This window comes from Camelus dromedarius, chromosome 7 (assembly GCF_036321535.1).
Source record: "Camelus dromedarius isolate mCamDro1 chromosome 7, mCamDro1.pat, whole genome shotgun sequence".
Classification (NCBI taxonomy): Eukaryota; Metazoa; Chordata; class Mammalia; order Artiodactyla; family Camelidae; genus Camelus; species Camelus dromedarius.
The window spans coordinates 78,755,693-78,776,729 of record NC_087442.1 but is presented as its reverse complement, the minus strand read 5'-3'; the positions used below and the strand labels follow the sequence as shown (position 1 = coordinate 78,776,729).

The window sequence follows — 21,037 nt, the reverse complement described above, 5'->3', positions numbered from 1 at the left end:
TTTTGCCCAGGACTTCGCTTCCCTTCCCTGCCTGGAGCTGGTGCTTGTCATTTTGCTCCGGAGGTCTCTGGGTGGCTGCACACTGATTGAGTTTAAGCCATCTCTGAGATTGCTTTCCACCCTCTGCGTTTGGAGAAATCAGAAGTGAGGCACACGGGACTGAAATGAGAAGTGGGGAAAGGCTGGCGTGGGAAACAGAGCAGGAGAGTTTAGCTTGCTCTTTAAAAATGGAACTCTCCCCCTTCGTGGGTTGGTCATGAAGTACTCCTGTCTGTGTTTCCTTTATATTCCAAGGTGAGTTGAGTTACAGCATGGCGTTTCCCAACTCGTTAGTGGGGTTGGAGTCATTGAGTGGGTTCGGAGCAGCGGGGCTGTGTTGGAGAGATGCCCTGAGTGAAAATTTTCTTGAAATTTGTGATTAATTAAATTTTGAGCAGTTCTGGCTTACTCTGGGCTAAGAAACATCGGGAAACTGGTCACTTTGGATAAGCTGCGTGAGTCCTTCTTTTCCTTTAGCTGGAAAATGAAGATACGACTCAAAAAATGTTCTTGTCATCAACCCTGCCTCAGGAGAGGGTGTCGCTATGACAAATGATGAGACAGATGACAGTACTCAGAGAAAGACCGCATCAGTCTGTGTTCTTTTTGGGTAGAACACACCAGCCGTTTTTGTCTTCATGGTAATATTCTGCCAGATTTGCTTCAGAGATACGTCTGTGTCATAATCCTTAGCAACAACTATGTCCACTTGACTTTGAATAGATGAAGTGGTCTCACGCTGCAGTCTGAGAGATTGGTACCCTTTTTGGTACTTGACAGTGGGACCATTTTCCAAAATATCAACTATATTCTTAACTTTCAACAAATGATAGTAAATATGTGATGGTGAGATTGATTCAGTATGATAAAAAAGGTGTAAATTCTGCAAATACATCTTTTCCAGTTGTATTCAGTGTCAGTAATACTGTCTTTTGAAATCTAACTGGGTTTTATTCCAAGCCATATCCTATTCATATTTTTCAAAAAGACAGTCAGTAATTTTTTGTGTCAGCCATGACCAACTAGCAACCCCACAGATCAATAAAGCATGAAACCGCTTTAATGTATTAAATTCATCTAGTGCACAAGCTGCATATGCTTAGAGGTTTGGTATAAAGAGAAACACACTCAGTGAGGCTTGTGAGCAGGTTTGCATTAACCCTTAGTACCTCGGACTATGACCTTATTTGGAGATAGGGTCTTTACAGTTAAAATGAGGTCATTAGAGTGGGCCCTGATTCCGTGAGGAGTGTCTCTATAAGAAGAGGAAATTTGGAGGCAGGCACAGTGGGAGAAATCCTTGTAGACATGAAGGCAGAGGTCTGCAAGCCAAGCAGGGCCCAAGATTGCCAGCAAACCGGCAGAAGTTCGGCTCTCAGAGAGAACCAGCCCTGCTGACACTGTGAGAACTGTGAGACAACACATTTGTCATTTAAGCCACCCAGTGTGTGGTACTTTGTGACATCAGCCCTCAGAAACCAGTGTGGAATGCAACAATGAGGTCACCTGTTTCTAAGTCTGTCCTTTACCAAAAGAGAAAGGGTGAAAATATAGCCCCTTCACATCCCTGTGTTCATGTCTGTGTCTGTGTCTGTGTCTATCAGTGTCTACTTCACATACCAAAGGAGCATGGGTCCAGGAGTCAGTTATTTAGAAAGGCTCTGTGCTTTGAATCGAGCGCAGAAATACTGGGAGTGGTGAGGGGAGTATTCATTTTATTAACTGGACAAATGTGTGGAGTTGGTCGTTTAGTGAGTTGGTTATTCTTCTGGGTTGTAATCAAGCCGACTCCAACTTGGCTGCCTTTCTCAAGTGTAAATTGTCATCCCTTGGAAACTTAAGGGGGTGGATTTTGTTGAAGTTTCTGCAGGTGCCCTGGCTGCTCCCTGCCCATTGGGAGGTGTCTCTTGACTTGCAAAATGGTGTGATGACTGATATTTCCTCCTGCGAGGAAAGCGAAGGCTTGGATGAGCCTAGTTCAGTGGGAACGCTGCTTCACAGGGACCAGGGGAAGGATGACACTGGAGAATTTTGCAGCTAACTGTAATCAGGCAGCACTCTTGTCTCTTTGAGGAAGCAGGATTGCCAAGTGCTCTTAGTTAACTTGAATATTAGTTGGAATGAATTGGAAACTCTAAAGCCAGTTTTAGCTGGTCCTCAAGGACGTCTGCCCACTTGGTGTGAATCCTTCATTTCCACCAGTGATGCCTTGTCTGCCTCACGTGGTAAGCTTGGCAGTGGCCCTAATTGTTAGTGTCATGTTTATGGCGTTTCATGAGCTACCATGTCCAAAGCAGGACCCAGTTGTTTTAAGCAATAACAATGAGATGATTTGGTAGGAAGTTTCTTTGGATGAGCACCGAGGACTTTACACCTGTGAGTTGGTGTGATTCAGTAATTCTAACTTTATTATGTAAACCATTTGCCAATTTGTGGTTTCCTCCCAGTGATAACCATCTTCCCTTGCTATGAACTTGAGTCTGGAGGGACCAATGGAAACCCACCAGCATCCAGCGGCAAATAATTTGGAATCATGGCTGTCTGAGTTTTGCAGGCTCTTCCAGTCTCTCTTTTCCAGGGCAGTGAGGCTCAAGTTGATGGAGTGAAATGCCCAGGGCTCTAGGAGCAGAGAGCCTGGGTGGTTTGTTTCTGAAAATCATTCTCTTGGTATAAACGCTTTAAATCTTTTAAATATTTGCCTCGAAAGACAATTTGGGGAAGGGGGCTTGGGAGATTCGTGGGAACCACTGTAACGTTTGGTTTGGACCGAAGTTCGTTTGCCAGCATGTTCATGTGGGGCCAGCAGTGCCAGTCCCCAGAGAAGCAGCCAGCCTTAGATCCATTTTATTATTTTGAATTGCTTTGCTACACTGGATTTTGTTACACTGAACTCATATTTTAAAATCTTTTGTGGAAGAAGACCACGCTCTCCTTACTTTCCAACTCTGGACAAGCAGAATGCAGCTTGGGAAAGCAGTCACAGCCAGGGAAATGAAAAGGGCTGCTCCACTCAGCATCTGAGCCTGATTTCGGCCCTTCCCACCCCTTCTCCAGTCTCCTCAGCAGTTAGGAGGGGGGCCAGTGATGACTGTGAGTTGTCGCACACCTGTGACCAACAGTGCCTCGGTCAGGGAGTGGTGGGGTATCAGTTACTTGAAATGGATGAGTTGTAACAGCTGCTGCCTGTGGCCCAGCGGGCTCCCTGCCCAGCACTGACAACTGCTCGTCACATCCTGCTGTCACGCCGCCTCGGCCACCTCCACCCAGAAAGGGGGCCGAGCCTATCGCTCCCAGACATTGCTTCACGGACAGTCTGCTCCTGAGGTCATATTTATATACATGTAAATGCTCTTTGAATTTTAGGAAATGAGATCACAGTGATTTTTACAACTTTTTACTCCATATCTATATATGTGTGTGTATTTTTAATTGAAGTTTAGTTTACAAGATTGTGTCAGTTTCTGGTGTACAGCATAATGCTTCAGTCATACATGAACATACATATATTCATTTTCATATTCTTTTTCACCATAAGTTCCTAAAAGGTATTGAATATAGTTCCCTGTGCTCTACAGTATGAACTTGTTGTTTATTTATTTTATATATATTAGTATGTGAACTTCCAATTTATCCCCCACCACTGTAACCATAAGTTTGTTTTCTATGTCTGTGAGTCTCTTTCTGTTTTGTAAATAAGTTCATTTGTCTTTTTTTTTTTTTTTTTAGATTCCACATGTAAGTGGTATCATATGGTATTTTTCTTTCTCTTCCTGGTTTACATCACTTAGTATGACAGTCTCCAGATCCATCCATGGTGCAAATGGTGATATTTTAATCTTTTTTATGACTGAGTAGTATTCTATTGTATACACATAACACAGCTTCTTTATCCAGTCATCTGTCGATGGACATTTAGGTTGTTTCCATGTCTTGGCTACTGTAAATAGTGCTGCTGTGAACATTGGGGTTCTTGTATCTTTTTGAATTAAAGTCCCCTCTGGATATATGCCCAGAAGTGGGATTGCTGGATTGTAGGGTAAGTCTATTTTTAGTACAACTTTTTATTCTTCTTAAATAATGATAATCCCTGACACTTATTGGTTGCTTATCTATTTGGAGCACCTTAGATGAATTATCTCATTTAATCTTCACAACAGCCTTTAGAAGTCAGAGGCAAACTTTTTCTGTGAAAGGCCAGAGAGTAAATATTTTGACTTTGTAGGGCATGCAGTCTCTCCCTTGTCATAGACAGTATGTAAATGAATGAGCATTTCTGTGTTCCCATAAAACTTCCTTTACAGAAATAGGCAGTGGGCCAGATTTGTCCCATGGGTCATCGTTGGCCAACCTGTGCTTTATGTTATTATACCCATTTTACAGATGAAGAGACTGAGGCTTGGGGAGTTTAAGTAACCATTCAAAATAGCACAGCTGTTAAGTTGCAGAACTGAAAATCTAGCCCAGTGAGTCTGACCCCTGCCCCATAGTTTTAACTCCTATGAACTAATATGTTATCTTGCTTTGAGAAATGACAAAGAATTGGAATTTTAGTTTTCACATGTTGTGAGTCATAGATTATGACCAAAACTTCTATGAGAAACCTTCACTGCCCTTAGAAACCTTGTGTAGGGAAGGGTATCAATTGTCATCCTGAAGATGCAAATGGGTAAATGCAGGTAGTCTGATCTACAGCATAGTCCAGTGATTGGACTGTGTCCTCCAATAATTGAATAAAGCTTTTAAGATTATTCAAATGACCTGATATTGTGGTCATTTTCAATAGGATTGCAGATGGCAAATTACTCTCATTTTTAAAAATATATTATTACTTTTAAAAGTTTGCTTATACATTGGTGGCTCCTGTATTATATAGTAAGATAACTTTAGCACATTCCTAAGGAAGAGTTTAATTTTTATTAAAAAAAAAAAAACAAGTATTCAGAAGCGTTTCTTCCATGTTCGATATAAAACCCTTGAATGAAAATTCTAAGCAGTTTTTATTTTCCAGGATGGACAGCTCCTTTTGTGTTTTATTTCCATGGTAACAGTTAAATTTCGACTTGAGAACAACACACCTGCAAGATAACCATCCGGTTGACATTGTCAGCCATCCCCTTGGGGAAAGGGCAGTGCTTCATGGTATCGAGATGGCACCTGAAGTAGAATTACACAGGCTTGCCGTGTTGTTTCTTTCTTTTTTTTTTTTTTTTCTCTACAGCAAGCTTTTATTTAAAAGCTGAAGGTTCTCAGCATCAACTGAAGTTAGGAAACATTGCGTTTTAGGCAGCAGTTCAGCACACACAAAATACCATGACCAGCCAGACTTCAAAGATGTTCCTAGGACACCAAAAAGAGCTCCAGAACTCCCAGTTCCTAACCTCGGGGTGAATGAAACTTTAGGAAGTATGCAACTGGCAAAGCGGAGGCTTCATGTGACTAAACATTGTTGCCTGACTTTGTTGGAGAGAAGCTCAAAACGGAGCCACTCCCTGATGGAGAAACCAGAGAGTGGAAACTCTTGTAGGGAGGTAACCCTACTCTCTTTGGGGAAAGCCAAAGTCTTTGAATTTAGTGAGCCTCCCCCATTCATTACTAAGAAAGCTGATGGAGGGAGAAAACCCAACTGGTGGAAAAGTTGACTGCAGTGGCGGTGCCCGCATGAAGTGGTTACTGTGAATAGACTGATGTGACCCATTTTAAAGGGCATGGTTGATAAATGGAGAAACGTGTTTTCTGTTGAATCATTTCATAGGAAAGATAGTCCCAGGCTTAGTTTATTTAATTAAAAAAAGTCAGCCGAAATTAAAAATGGAATTATGGTACTATGGACAACTTTTTGTTTTCATGGTATTTTTTTAACACCTGTATTGAGGTATAATTTACATACCATAAAAATCTACCCATGGTAAGGACACAATTCAGTGATTTTTAAAATAAATTTATAAACTGTGCAAGTGTGTGGTAAGCAGATCTCTAACTGGCTTGTAAGGTTCTCTCCCCTGGTATTTGTGCCTTATATAATACCCTCCCTTTAAGTGTGGGTGGGACCTGAGAGGTTATATAATATAACCTATGGTTAGGGTATACCCTATGGCAAAGGTGAAGGGATTTTGCAGATCTAGTCAAGGTTCCAAGTCAGTCAATTGTGAGTTAATGGAAAGGAACATGGTACTGGCTGGCCTGATGCAATCAGGTGTAAGCTCCTAAAAGGGGACTTTATAAAAGAGACACTCTCCCACTGCCCTTGAAGAAGCTTCATCCATATTGTGAATTATTTATGGAGAAGAGTGGCTGCAGTCTGGCAACCACAAGGAACTGAGTTCTGCATCAGCCCAAGTGAGTTTGGAAGGGGACCTTGAGGTTCAGATGAGAAAGTGGCCTGACCAACACCTCGATAGACCCAGCTTAGCTATGCCTGGACTCTGACCTGTGAGAAACTGTGAGACAACTAATGTGTATTGTTTTAAGCCTCTAGGTTAGTGGTAACTTGTAGTGTAGCACAGGCAAGTAAGACTGCAGCTGCCACCGCAATCCAGTTTTGAACACTTTCATCAACCCCCCTCCACCAAATTTCCTTGAAGCCATTTGCAGTCCAGCTCTTCTCCCACGCCAAGGCTGCCCGTCTGCTTCCTCTCTCTACAGATTTGCATTTTCTGGACATTTCAGATTGATGGAGTTATGCATTTTGGAATCTTTCATGTCTGGCTGCCTTCATTTTGCATAATGTTTTTGAGGCTCCTCCACGTGGTAGCATGTATCAGGGGTACCCCATTGTACTGAGATACCGTTTGTGTTTATGCCTTCAGCAGTGGATGGATGTTTGGCTTATTTCCAGGCTGGGGCAATTATGAATAATGCTGTTGTGAACATTAGTATGTAAGTCTTTGTACCTGGGTTTTCATTTCTTTGAGGTACTTAGGAGCGGCATTGCTGTGTTGTCTGGTATATTTATGTTTAACTGTTTGAGACGCCACCAGACTCTTTTGTAGAATGGCTGTATCATTTTACTTTCCCATCAGCAATGTATGAGGGTTCCAGTTTCTTGACATCCTTGTTTGTCTTTTTTTTTATGACCATTCTAATGGGTGTGTAGAGGTATGTCATTGTAGTTTTACTTGCGTTTCCCTAATGACAATGATAATATTTATCTTCTCATGTGCTTGTTAGCCATTGATATGTCTTCTTTGGTGAAATGTCTATTTGAGAGTTTTGCCAAATTTTTTTGGTTGAGTCATTTATCTTCTTATTGATTTGTAAGAGTATTTAAAAATATATATATATATATATTCAGGATACAGATCCCTTATCAGTATGTGATTTGCAAATATCTTCTTCCATTTGGTGGGTTGACTTTTCACTTTGTTGATGGTGTCCTTGGAAGCACAAAAGTTTTTAATTTTGAGGATGTCCAATGGTTTTGGTTTTTTCGTTTGTTGTTTGTACTCTTGGTGTCGTATCAAAGAATTCATTTCCTAACCCAAAGTCACAAAGATTTATTCCTATGTTTTCTTCCAAGAGTTTTATCGTTTTAGTCCTTACATTTGGCTTTATGACCGAGTCTGAGTTAATTTTTGTACATTGTGTAAGTTTAGACTCTTAAGTTCTTTATTTTGTTTTGCATGAAGATGTCCAGTTATCCTAGCATCATATGTTGAAAAGACTATTCTTTTCTCATGGAAATGTCATGGCGACTTTGTTAAAAATGAATTGGTCATACATGTAAGGAGTTATTCCTGGACTCTCAATCATGTTCCATTGTTCTATCTACCCTTATGCCAGTGCCATCCTATTTTAATGTTTGTAGCTTATAGTAACTTTTGAATTAAGGTAGTGAAACTCCTCCAACTATTTTCTGCTTTAGTTGCAACCCATAAATGTTTCACTTTATTTGCATTCCTTAAATTTTGGCATTATTGATTTGGGGTTTATGTATGGCATTTATTTCCTATTTTCTATTTGTTTTATTTCCTATTTGTTTCACTGACTTTATTGACTTTTTGTGTGTGTTAAGCAATTTTTAAAGTACCATTGTAACTCCTCCATTGAAGTTTTTACTTTTTTCTTGAATTGTTTCCCTAGTGCATCTGATACATGCATCTTACTACGCTCTACCTCAGACTAAAGCTATTTTACTTCTAGTAAAATATATAAACTTTGCTTCAATATATTTCCTTTTCTGCCCCCTCATTTGTGCTATTATTGTCATTTAGATTACACTTAAATATGTTATAAATCCTTCATTCATTGCTATAATTATTGCTTCATAAAATCTTTGTTTACCTGGAAAAATCTTTTTTTCCCCTTTTGTTTTGTTTTTGAAAAACAATTAGTGGGATATATACTTGGTTGACTTTTTGTTTTTCCTTTTGGCACTTTGATTACATCATTATGCTGCCGTCAGGACTCCATTGCTTCTGATAAGAAGTCATAAATTATTTAAATTGTTGTTTCACTGTAGGTGATGAGTCATTTTTCTCTTGCTGCTTTCAAGATCTTTCCTTTGCCTTTGATTTGCAACAGTTTGTCTAGGATGTTACCAGATGTAGATCTCTTTGTGTTTATCCTACTTAAGGGTCATTGAACATCTTAGCTGTGTACATTAATATGTTTCATCAGCGTTGGGAGTTTTGGGCTATTATTTCTTTGGATTTTTTTTCTTCCCTTTTCCCCCCTTTCCTCTCCTTTTGGGGCTACCACTGTACTTAAATTGGTATGCTTGATGTTGTCCCACAGGTCTCTGAGACTGTATTTTTTTCATCTTTTCAGTTCTTCAGATTGAATGATTTCCATTGACTACTTTTAATGTTCATTATTCTTTCTTCTACCTTCTCAAATTTGCTATGAGCACCTCCAGTGAAATTTTCATTACAGATTTTGAATTTTTAAACTCCCAAATTCCCCTTTGATTCTTTTTTATAATTTCTGTTATTTTGTTGAGGTTCTCAATTAGTTGATTGATTGTCATCATGTTTTCCTGTATTTTTTAAATAAAGGTTTCCTTTAGTTTTGGAACATATTTATAATAGCTGCTTTAAAGTCTTTGTCTGCCAAGTCCAACTTTTAGGACTATGCAGGGACATTTTCTGTTGATAGTTTTTAACCCCCTGTGCATGGATCATACTCTCTTTTTCTTTGCATGTCTTATAATGATTTTGTTGAATATTGACAGTGTAGATATGTAGTAGCAATGATGAATTCTGCCTTTTCCTCCCTGAGAAATTTGTAGTTTTTATTTATTTAGTAATTTATTTGTATGAAATCTGTGGAATGTCTCCCTGCAACGTGCAACTGCTAATGTCTCCACTCAGTTTCTTTTCGTTTAGAAACATTTTTTAGGCCCAGCTTCTTAGTGTGTGCACTTGTGTCTGCATAGCTTAAAGCTAGCCAATGATTGCTCAGAAGTTGTGCTCAAACACCTCCAGCCAATAAGGCTTCCACTCTCTACTGATGGATTTATCTCTGCCTGGGGAATGCATTTAAACTTCATGCCATTTTCAGGTCTTCCTCCAGCTTTACATTCTGCCAGACTCCCTTGTGTCTACTGTGTGGGTGTGTGAGCTCCATTGACCATGGGTGTGTGGGTGGCTTGGGTCCCTCTAGTCTCTGCCATGCATTTGCTCAGCCTTCACCAACCTAGGATGTATGAAGGGCTTTTTCTGTCCCCCATGTGTCTGGGTCACTGGCTGAGCTCCCTGTTAAGTCCCTGACTGGTCCACCAGTTCTTTGTTTGCCCTTAATGGGACTTCAACCTCAGGCTATCCAAACTGCTAGTACGCCTTTCATTTTCCAGTGGGAACTTCCCCTTTAACTGTGAATGCTCCAGTCAAATGAGCCCACGCTGGAAGGTGCAGGGAAGCTGCTGACTTTGACAGTCTTTTCAGCCTTGGTTGAATGAACTGCTTCAATGACAGAGTGGGAAGTGGGGACATGGATGGAAGCAGATCCAGGCAATCACTGATGCAGACTCACTGTTCTTAGCCTAAATTGTCAGGAATAAATTCTCAGATTATTGTCTGCCTGGGTCAGTTTCCAGAGCACTGAAATGGTTGTGGTTTTTTGATGGTTTTGTCCAGTTTTATGGTTGCTTTTGGGGGAGAGAATTTGCTAACCTCCTCACCTCACTGTCCTTATCACAACTGCTTGTATGTTTTTTGAAGGCTCACTCACTGGAATGAATGGACCCAGGAATAAATTTGAGATGCTTATATGGTCCTATGCTTTAAAGGATAGATTTGTTTCCAAAATGTACTTTTATAGGCTTGGTAGATATGGAATAGAGATCAAAGGACTTTAAATGTAGATGGACATGGGTTCAAGCCCATCCCTACTGCTTGGTACTAGCTGTATCTCTGCAGACTAGTTGTTGTACTTCTAGGAAGCTCCATTTCTCTGTGAGTAAAACAGGGATTATGTACCTTCTTTATAATGTGGTTATGAGGATTAATTGAGATAATTAAAAAATATTCAGGGGAGGGTTTAGTACATAGGCAAAAGCACAATAAATACCAGTGCCTCTTGTTCAGGGTTGGCAGGTAATTAACACTGAATTTTATGGAATCTGTTTTCTCCTTTTAAAGAGTGAGACTCTGGCACCTACTTTTTAACAATTGGAAAACAAGCCTGTTAGAAGAAAGGCTAAAGGAATTGGAACGGAGTCACCAGAAGAACAGGAAACAGGGAGAGACTTGAGCTTATTAAAGGATAGGGAATTAACAAGTGTGGAGATATCTAGCTGATGAGATGGACATTGGACTGAAAAGGAGAACAGGGAATCCAGACAAAGACAAGAGACCAGTAACAAATCTCTGCTCGCAAGTCTTTAGCTCACCTAGCATGGAGGGACGCTGGTAACGAGGACTGTTTCACATCTTTGTCTCCTTAGACCTGCATTGCCCGGTGGCCTTGGGAGGTGGCTGGTTCCTGCCCTGCACCTGCCTTCCGCATTCCTTAGGCATTTGCCCCAGTCCAGACTGGGTCTGTGGGTGTAGGCTGTCCATAAAGTTCTCACCCATGTTGACGTGAACCCCAAGGATGAAGAGTGACACTATATTCAGAGGCCACCCCTGTCATATTCCTAGCTTCTTTCCCCACAGAGAAAGAAGGATTCTTTAACCAGCTCTAGGGTGACCATGGAAGTGCCGACACTTAGATACAGGAAAGAGGAGCGTGGTCCACCTCACTTTAGTGATGACAGCGAAGGCCCAGAGAGGGTCTGTGACTTGCACAAGCTCACAGAGCAGTTATGTGGCAGAGCCAGCGCTGAGGTAGGGAATTTGCCTTCGGATCAGCCTGGCCACCTGCACTTTCACAGTGGTTAGCAGCCGGCCTAAATACTGGTGATAGGCGTACGGAGTGATGACTTCAAGGCCCAGTGAGATTGTTCCTCCCCAACAAAAAGTGCATTCAGGGCAGGATGCCTGTTTGTTCAGCAGAGGAGACTAATGAATTTTAGAAGGATTTTCAACAAGGATTGGAACAAAAAGTATTCAGATAATTAAAACTAAATAGACTGCCTGGGTCCCTGGATAGTCTAATTTAGCAGAGAATTATAGTGTGTCTGACACGCTGACTAGACAGTCAATCAATGTGACTGCCCGAGGTTGTTCAGATGCCATCGCAATAAAGGGATTAGAAGTGGATTGACTTGAATGTGGATTAGAACAGCAGGTCAGGGATCAAGTGCTAACATCTAACTACCCATCTGCCCTCCCCCAGATAATAAATAACATTAAACTTAGCAGTTTTCCCACTGCCTGAGCTGTCCGTTCTGTTTCTGAAGCGTAAGAAATAGCACGTCTAGAATACTAGGATGTATTCTGAGAAGCCCTCCGTGGGCTCTACTCCTGCCCGGGGCCCGTGGTGAGTGGGTTCCGCTCTGCTTCTCCTTGAGTCTGGCTGTTCCACAAGGGACGAAGGACCCAAAGGCCAACTGGATATCTGCCTTGCTTCTCAGACTTTCTTGTCTACCCAAATCACCTGGGGGTCTTATTCAAATACTTCAGATGCCATCGGTCTGGGGTGGGACCTGAGTATCTGCATTTCCAGTGAGCTGCCAGGTGATGAGAATGCAGTTGGTCCCCCAGCCACACTTTGGGTACCAAGGTTCTAGACCTTGCTTCTGGTACCAGGGACCCTAGGATTCCCTGTCCGAAGAGCTGAAGCCTGTATCTAAGACCCGAATGGGTCTCTGAGGACAGACTGCTCAGGTGTGCACAGCCACAAGCCCGAGGAGTAGCTGGGAGGTAACCGTGTGTATGTTCATGGTGGGGCAGGGAGGACGTGGTTGGACCTCCAGGCTGGGATTCTGTACACAGGAGTGTAAGGCCGCACGTGCTGCAGGACAGATGGGGTGGGAGGAAAAGGGGGCCTCCATTTGTACTCTTGTTCCAGGTGGGTACCTTGGGAAAGATTTGGTTAAAATGATTTTATTGTGATTATAACTATTTTATTATTATAATAATTATTATTATATTCTCTGGACCTAAATGGACAGATTCAATTTTCCTTTTCTTTTTTTCATGTTGCTGTTGCACTCTGAGAGAACATTTTTATTTCCTTTTCATGGTGCACACTGAATACTTGAAGTCTGTCAACAGATTCATTCATTGTGCTTTTGACAGCTTTGAGAATCCTCCGTTTTTCTAGCTGGCTGCTTAGTGCTGGTGCAGAGATGTGCCTTAGCTTCTGCTTTCTGTTTGGTGGAAATTGATAGTCTTGTTAAATCAGTTCTTTGAACGAGAAGCAGCATATCATTTGACATAACTTAATGTTGTCTAAAAATTTGGTGGAATCACCAGTAACTGCCATGAGTTGCATTTTAAGTAATCCATTTTAGAGGATCAATGCCTTTAACCTTTTCTTCATTCCTTCTTTTCTTTAAGACTTTTTCAAAAGAGCAGTTTTAGATTTACAACAAAATTGAGAGGGAAGTAATTCTATTTCCAGTTTATCTCCTGCCCCCATGCATGCACAGCCTCCCCTTTATCAATATCACTCATCAGATGGGTACATTTTTCACCAGGGGTGGACCTACTACATTGACATCTCATAGTCATCCAAGGTCCACAGTTTACCTTAGGGTTCACTCTTGGTGTCGTATATTCTGTGGGTTTGGACAAATGTATAATGACATGTATCCATCATTATAGTATCATGTAGTATTTTCACTGCCCTTAAAATCCACCTGGTTCTGCCTTTTCATCCCACTCCTTTCATCCCCAGCAACCACTGATCTTTTTATTGTCTCCATAGTTTTGCCTTTTCCATGGTGTCATATAGTTGGAATTACTCAGTCTGTAGGCTTTTCACATTGGCCTCTTTCACTTAACAGTACGCATTTAAGATCCCTCCGTGTCTTCCCGTGGCTTGATAGTGCATTTCTTTCTTTTTTTGAGGGGGGATGGTAATTAGGTTTGTTTGTTTATTTTAATGGAGGGACTGGGGATTGAACCCAGAACCTTGTGCACACTAAGCAAGCACTCTGCCCCCCACCCCCCGCCAGTAGTGCATTTCTTTTGAGCACTGAATAATACTCCATTGTCCAGATGTACCACAGTTTATTTATCCACTCACCTACTGAAGGACATCTTGGTTGCGCTCCAAGCTCTGGCAATTATGCATAAAGCTGCTCTAGCTATCTGTGTGTAGGTTTTTGTGTGGACATAGTTTTCCATCCCTTTGGGTGAATACCAAGGAGTGTGAATGTCGGATTGTATGGTGAGAGTATGTTACTTACTCTTTTCTAAAATTTCTAGAGAAGCTGACTTAGTAGACATGAGAGAAAGATTAACAGTTGGCACAGTAAACATCCTGTAACGACAGCACTCACAAAACAGTGTTTCAAACAGATCTAGCAACGGAGACCAGGGGCTCTCCACTAAAATTCTAAATACCTTTCTTAGCAGTACCTCCCTCTGCCTGTCTCCTTCCCTCCCTTGCTAACCATCTGCCCAGACTTGTAGCCAGCAGCCAACTTCCAAATTGCCAGTTTAGTCCAAGAAGCACCAGGTATATAGAACAGCTCGACTCACTAAAGCTAAGTTACCGTAACTTCTACCTCTTGATTTGGCTTAGGATGGCCCTGAAGAGCTCTTTTAAAACTAACATGTTGCTCTATTACCTTGCCCGGATTTGGGTGGTACTTTTTTTTTTTTTTTTCAGTCCTGTGAATTTAATGCTACTCTTGGACACTGTTGTTTTGACAGAAATTATGAGTCAGGATCAAAACTCGAGACAGTAACCAATTGTTGAGGCGTTGCCACAGCCTTGGGCCACAGTGCCACGCAAGGTCTGAGTTTCCCCAATGCAACGTGGCTGTCACAAAGGGGGCGCTTACGTTGGCAGCCCAGCCAGGCCCCGTGGTGGTGGAAGTGGCACAAGCTGGTGGAAAGAGCCCTGGGCGATGAGTTGGGAGGCTTGGCTGGAGTTCAGTTACTCTGCCATGAGTAACGTGACTTTGGGCAAGTCAAGCATTTTCTCCATTGACAGAAACAATGTTGCCCTCTCTTCTCAGGACTGTGATTGAGACAGAAAGAGATAATAAGTCAGAGTGGCTTGGAACAGTGAAAAAGGTGGCAGATAACAGTAAAATAGTCTTTATCTATTCATTCAACAAACGTATACGCACCAGGCACAGGTTATCCCCGTTCAGTGCACCCTGGTGATCCATGAGCTGGACCTCGTGGATTCTCCGGGCAGAGGAGAGATGAACCAACAAGCACATCCTTACCGTGCGGTGTGGTTGGGTGTTAGAGCTGTTAGAGAATAGAGGTGGACGTAGCTAATTCTGCCAGGGCAGTTGTTGAATTCATCACAGAGACAGTGGGGTTTGATCTGGCTCTGAGTGAATAAGAAATCTGCCCAACTGAAAGGAAATGGAAGGGAATTCTGGGCAGAAGAACCGGCAGGTTCAAAGGCATAGAGGTGTGAATGGTCATCACACCATCATCAAATCCAAACCCACAGATAGTCACTGAGTACCTGCTCTCCTCTAGACACTGCTAGGAGCTGGGGAAACAATAGCGAATATAATGGTCTTAGTTCCTACCTACTTTTGGATGGATTTGTTCATTGTATTAGTTTCCGATCGCTGCTGTAACAAGTTACCATTAACTTGGTGGCTCAAAACAGCACAAATAGGGGAAAGTGGGTGAGAAGGGATAAATTTGGGAGGTTGAAATTTGCAAAGGTTAACCACTGTATATAAAAATAGATAAAAAAACATGTAATAACCTTTAATGAAAAAAATATGAAAACGAATATATGTATGTATATGCATGACTGGGACATGGTTCCATACACCAGAAACTGATGTATTATAACTGACTATACTTCAATTAAAAATACAAAACAAAACAAAACAGCACAAATGTATTACTGCCTTACAGTTCTGGAGGTCAGAAGTCCTAAACTCCAGGAGTTAGCAGGGCTGTGTTCTTTCCGAAGGTCCTAGGGGAGAATGTTTTTTCCTTGCCTTTTCCAATGTCTACCGGCTGCCTACATTCCTTGGCCCATGGCCCTTCCTTCATCTTCAAAGGTAGCAGTGTAGTATCTTCAGCCTCTCTCCGATTCTGACCCTTGTGCCTTCTTCTTATAAAGACCCTTGGGATTACCTTGGGTCCACCTGGATAACCTAGGACACTTTCCCTATCACAGTATCCTTAATTTAATAACATCTGGAAAATCCCTTTTGCCCCATAGGGCCACATAGGCACAGGTGCAGAGATTAGGCTGGGGATATCCTTCAGGGGACCAGTATTCATCTTCCCATATTCATTCAGCAAGTCTTTAGTTTCCCACTATTTGTTACTAGAATAAGGTGCATGAGCTTCATGCTCTCACGGATTTATGTACAAGTGTTTTGGATGATGTAGCAACTATATTCACTTGTGTCCCAGGCACTACATAGGTTTAAAAAAGAGATGAATCAAACCCACATCCCAAGCTGGTCTCCTGCTCTTATCCCCACCCCAGAATTGCTTCGTCTCCATTGATCCTTCTAGTTTCTGAAACCAAATTCTTGAAGTTACAAGTGGATCCTTTCTTTCTTCTAAATGCTATATCTAATCTGTCAGGAAATCCTGTTTGTTCTACCTTCTAAATATATCCAGCATCCAGCTGCTGCTCACCACCACCACCCAGGATCAAGCCACCGTCTGGATTACTGTAAGAGCCTCCTCCTGTTCTGTCTCCATCCTTGCCTGCTACATTCTGTTCTCAACAGAGCAAACATAAGGATCCTCTTAAATAAAACTCAGACTGTGTCATCTCTAAGTAAAAGCAAGATTCTCCAGGTGTTATTCCTGACTTAGGCTTTTGCGCTGGCTCTGTCCTAGACCCCAAACCTTCTGTCCCTGGGTTTACACGTCTATCCTCTCTTCTGTATCATGTCTTTGTTCAAATCTCCTCTATTAATGAGTTTATCCTGCTTACCCTATTTCAACTGCAACTTCCTACCCCTTACTTACTTTTTAAATTTTTAAAAAACGTTTATTGAAATACAGTTGATTTATAATGTTGTGTTTGTTTCTGGTGTACAGCACAGTGATTCAGTTATACATGTATGCATGTATATATGCATTCTTTTCCACTATAGGTTATTACAAGATATTGAATATAGTTCACTGTGCTGTATGGTAGGACTTGTTGTTTATCTACTTTATATATAATAGTTTGTATCTGCTAATCCCAAACTCCTAATTTATCCCTCCCACCCCCTTTCCCCTTTGGTAACCATAAATTTCTTTTCTATGTCTGTGAATCTGTTTCTATTTTGTAAATAAGTTCATTTGTGTCAATTTTTAAGATTCCGCATATGAGTTATTTGTCTTGCTCTTTCTGACTTACTTGGTATGATCATCTCTAAGTCCATCCATGTTGCTGCAATTGGCATTGTTTTATTCTTTTTTATGGCTGAGTAGTATTCCGTTGAAAATATATACCACAACTTCTTTATCCATTCATCTGTTGATGGACATTTATGTTGCTTCCACGTTTTGACTTTTGTAAATAGTGCTGCTGTGAACATTGGCCTGTCTCCTAGTTCTGATTCCCCTTAAGTTGCTTTAGTTTTATTTTTTGTTTTTTGTCTTTGTTTTCCATGTTACTTACCATCTTTTAGGGACTACATAATTTGCTTATCTTACCTGTTTTCCCCCAATAGAAATGTAAGCGTCACAAGACCAGAGGTTTTTCATCCCAAGCACATAGTATACAGTACACGTGAGGTTCCCAGTAAATATCTGTTGAATGAACAGATGAAGGAATCACTGAGTGTGCCATGGAGGAACCTATCTGTGTGAGGAAACATGCTGGGCACCATCTTGGGTTGTGTGCAATTTAAGTATTTTGTTCTCTCATCTTTAGTTGGGAGAATCATGCAAGGTCTGTAATGAGGGGAAGTAAAGATGAACAGGTCTTTCTTCCATGTGGGGAACATGCGTTTGTGAAATAAACATCAGGTTAAAGAGGAGACTCCTTCACATCGACTCCCTGGTCTTGTTTTGTGATTCAAAATCTAAAAAGTTAAATTTTAATTGAGTACCTGTGGTGTAATGACTGTTTCGCTCTGCCCTCTGAACAAGACAAAGCTTGCTTGGCACCAGCAAGTTCTCTCTTTACAGCCTGGAAGAACTCAGTTGCTTGATAATTCTTAGAACCCCTTTTCACAAAAAAAAAAAAAAAAAAAAAAAAGAGAGAAAAATGAAATTTTAGGTCAAAATGGCATGTTAAAATTCTAATTTTCCTTCTTGGTCTTTGCCAAGAATGATTGTACAAGGGGAAAAGTAGGATAGCATGTGTTCTGCCAGTCTGTCAAGAAATCCTTGCTCCTCTCTTCTGTCAACCAAAAAGGACCTGAATAGCAGATGTAAATGGAGTGAGATGGGTGAGAAAGAAAGAGGATGAAGAATTTCAAAGTCTGAAAGGAAAGGAGTTCTGTACTGTTTCAAACATGTGTTTTGAGGACCACATAAAATCATTTACATTGATAACAGGGACAATTTCTGTGAAAGAGATGGTTGCTGGTGTATATGGCGGATTTACTCACGGGGTGGGGCTGGGGGAGGGACCCCTGTCTGTTGAGCCTAACATACTGCGTCTGGATCTTGCCACTCGGTTCTATTTCCCCTTCCTTTTCTCTTCCCCTCCCTCCTCCTCTGTGTCTTCCTTTGGTCCAAGGATCTCAGCATCTTTTGATTTGCAGCCTTTGTGACATTTGTGGGCGAGAATGTGTAGCCTTTTCACAAGCCAAAAGGTCACAGGTGCAAAGCCCTGGTTCTCTACCCCGTTAGGATAGCAGGTCAGTCCACATGCTCTTCCTCTTTATTAGACACATTAGGACATGTGTCATGGAGAAGAGAAAGAGGTCAAAAGCATGAGTAAATATATATGTATATGTATATATATATATATATATATATATATATATATATATACGTATATATGTATATATATATATGTGTATATATATATATATATACACTTCCATTAATATCTTTAGACAGAACTGATGCTGGCTATTTGGTCAATAAATTTTAAGATTCCAGCTATATTAGCCAAAAATGTATTTAAAGGCTGCGTTTCCTTTACTGAATTGTGTGTAGAAAAAGTGGAATGGTTTTTTATATATATGATAGCTTGGAGCTGTTATTAATGTTGACAAGATGCCAATAGATTTTATATGCTTTCTTTCTGTATCTATGAAGTTTTCGAATGTTTTCCTTTCAGCTTAATCTTGTCCTTTCTCTGGTCATAGCCATCCATCACAAAGCCCCTTTGTCATTAAGGGCCCATGACCCCTTTTTACTAGACGTACTTAGGAGGGGCAGGGACCTTAACTCAGGGGTAAAGGAGACATGTCAGTTTCCTAATTTGCAGGTTGTGGGACCACGGGGGAATCTTAAAATTTGACTCGATGATGAATCACTTCAGTAAAATGAGATATGGCAGTAAAATAGTTAAAAACAATAAGTCTAGAGCAAGATCAGATTAACTACGTTTCACAGGCTTTTTCAGGCTTGGTGTTTATTTTTAAAAATAATCATTTTCGTTGCCAGCTAATGACTTCTTTCTGGGCAAAGAATCGACAAGCTCTATGTACGAGTTGTCATCTCTTGCTGCTGAGCAAAGGATCCCACGGTTCTGATCTCTTTTTTGGAGACACCTATATATGCAGAAAATATGGAGGCGTTCAGGTATTTTGAGTGAGGAGGGCATGGTAATAATTAATTTCTCTCTTTCTCTCAAAGGTAAAAATTGGTGCTACTTATAATGAGAAATTATCATAAAATTTCTCCCCAGTGGGGAGGGTAGAGAGCTCAGTGGTATAGCATATGCTTAGCATGCACGAGGTCCTGCGGTCAATCCCCAGGACCTCCATTAAATAATAAATAAATAAACCTAATTACCTCCCCTCCCCAAATAAAATAAAATAAAATAAATAATTAATTAAAAACCAATTTCTCCCCAGCCAGTGAAATTGTACTGAAGAACAAAGTCAATCTGTGCCTCCAGAAGCTTGATTCAGAATTGAGATCTTGGGCCAAACAGGAAAGGCCACACCTGTTTACTGAATGTCTGTTATAGGCCACCATGTGCATCTGTAAAGTAACCTAGTCTGCAGTTTGCTTTCTTATGTATCTGCTCCTCATGGGCTCCACTTGGTCACGTGTGATCCTCATAACAGCAGTGTTATATTACCCCAGTTTTACAGATGAGCGCATTTAAGCCATGGACTTGCCAAGGCCAGATAGCGGCGAGTAACAGAACAAGCCCCAAGCCCGGTCTCCTGGCTTCTGGTCCTGTGCCTTTCCCAGTATCTGATGCTGTGTTTTCTTTTCCTGCCGCTTGCAATCTGCCCCTCAGGAGAGCATGCCATCCCAGTAGCTCTCTAGGTGTGGCTGCAGGACCAGAACCATCGCGTCATCTGCGGATTTGTGAGACCTGCAGAATCTCCCACCCCAGGTTTACCCGCTCAGAAACTGTGGGGGTGGGGCCCGGCCATCCGCACCCCACAAGCTCTCAGCTGATTCTGAGGCACGAGACACACTCAGGTTTGAGAGCCACGGACCTCAACCATCTATTTCTTTGTCAGTAAGAAGATGGGCGAGGCAGTTTATCTGTTATTTACCTGTGAGAGCTGCCTCGTGGGGGGCATGGGGAGTGTTTGCTTTCTAGGAACTCGTCTAGTTGTGGAGAGAGGACTGGGGGTGCGCACCCCCGGAACATCTGCAGGGCCTGAATTGTTCGCTAATAAAGTGCGAGGTGGTGGGCTGGGGCGGAAGCTGCTGTAGGTTTTCAGGGAAGGGAGTAGTCCCTGCAGGTGCCAATGGGTGGAGAAGGCTTCCTGGAAGGAAAAGACATGTAGGTGGGCCTCGAAGTGCCCTGGGATTTGGAGTGAGGAGGCTAGAGAGTGCAAATTCCAGAAGAAAGGCAAGTGTGGGAACCAGCAAGGCATGTTGGCTTGAGTGGAGCGGGGCTTTTGTGCTAGGTTGGGTGAGTAGGATGGAGAGAGGGGACCAAACGGTGATGAATGCCAGTCGAAAGTATGTATCATAGTGGATGACGGGGAACAAGAAGAGATGTTGATTAAACAGCTGAGGTGATAAAAGTGTACTTTAAGGAATGTTCAACTGCCACGTGTAAGCCGGGTCCAAATGTAATTTGAACATCCCACAGGGTTTTGCACGTTGTTTTCCACCCCCAACATACATATTTGTGTGTTTTGAAGTAAAGTCTAGTTTTATAGATGTTTTTAAAATGACAAATAATACAACAGTATCTACTTTGGGTTATGACAATAATTATCTGCTTTGATTGCTTTATGGAGTAAACTTTGGGGCCTTTTAATTCGATGAAATGATGGGTGGTCTTAATCTGCTGATCGAGAAGTCAGGGCCTCCTTTGATAAGCACGTACGTAGCTGGTTGCGCCCCCTTCCTGGACTTTCTGGTTTTGTAGGTGGAGGGCTTCAGCCCTACCCTGAATGAGGCTTCTCTTC

General features: G+C 41.6%; 1 protein-coding gene across 14 annotated transcripts in view; it reads left to right on the top strand.

The window, feature by feature from the left end:
• Positions 1 to 21,037, top strand: part of NRCAM (neuronal cell adhesion molecule) — a 273,058-nt gene that overhangs the window by 9,726 nt on the left and 242,295 nt on the right. The gene's annotated exons all lie outside the window — the stretch shown is intronic.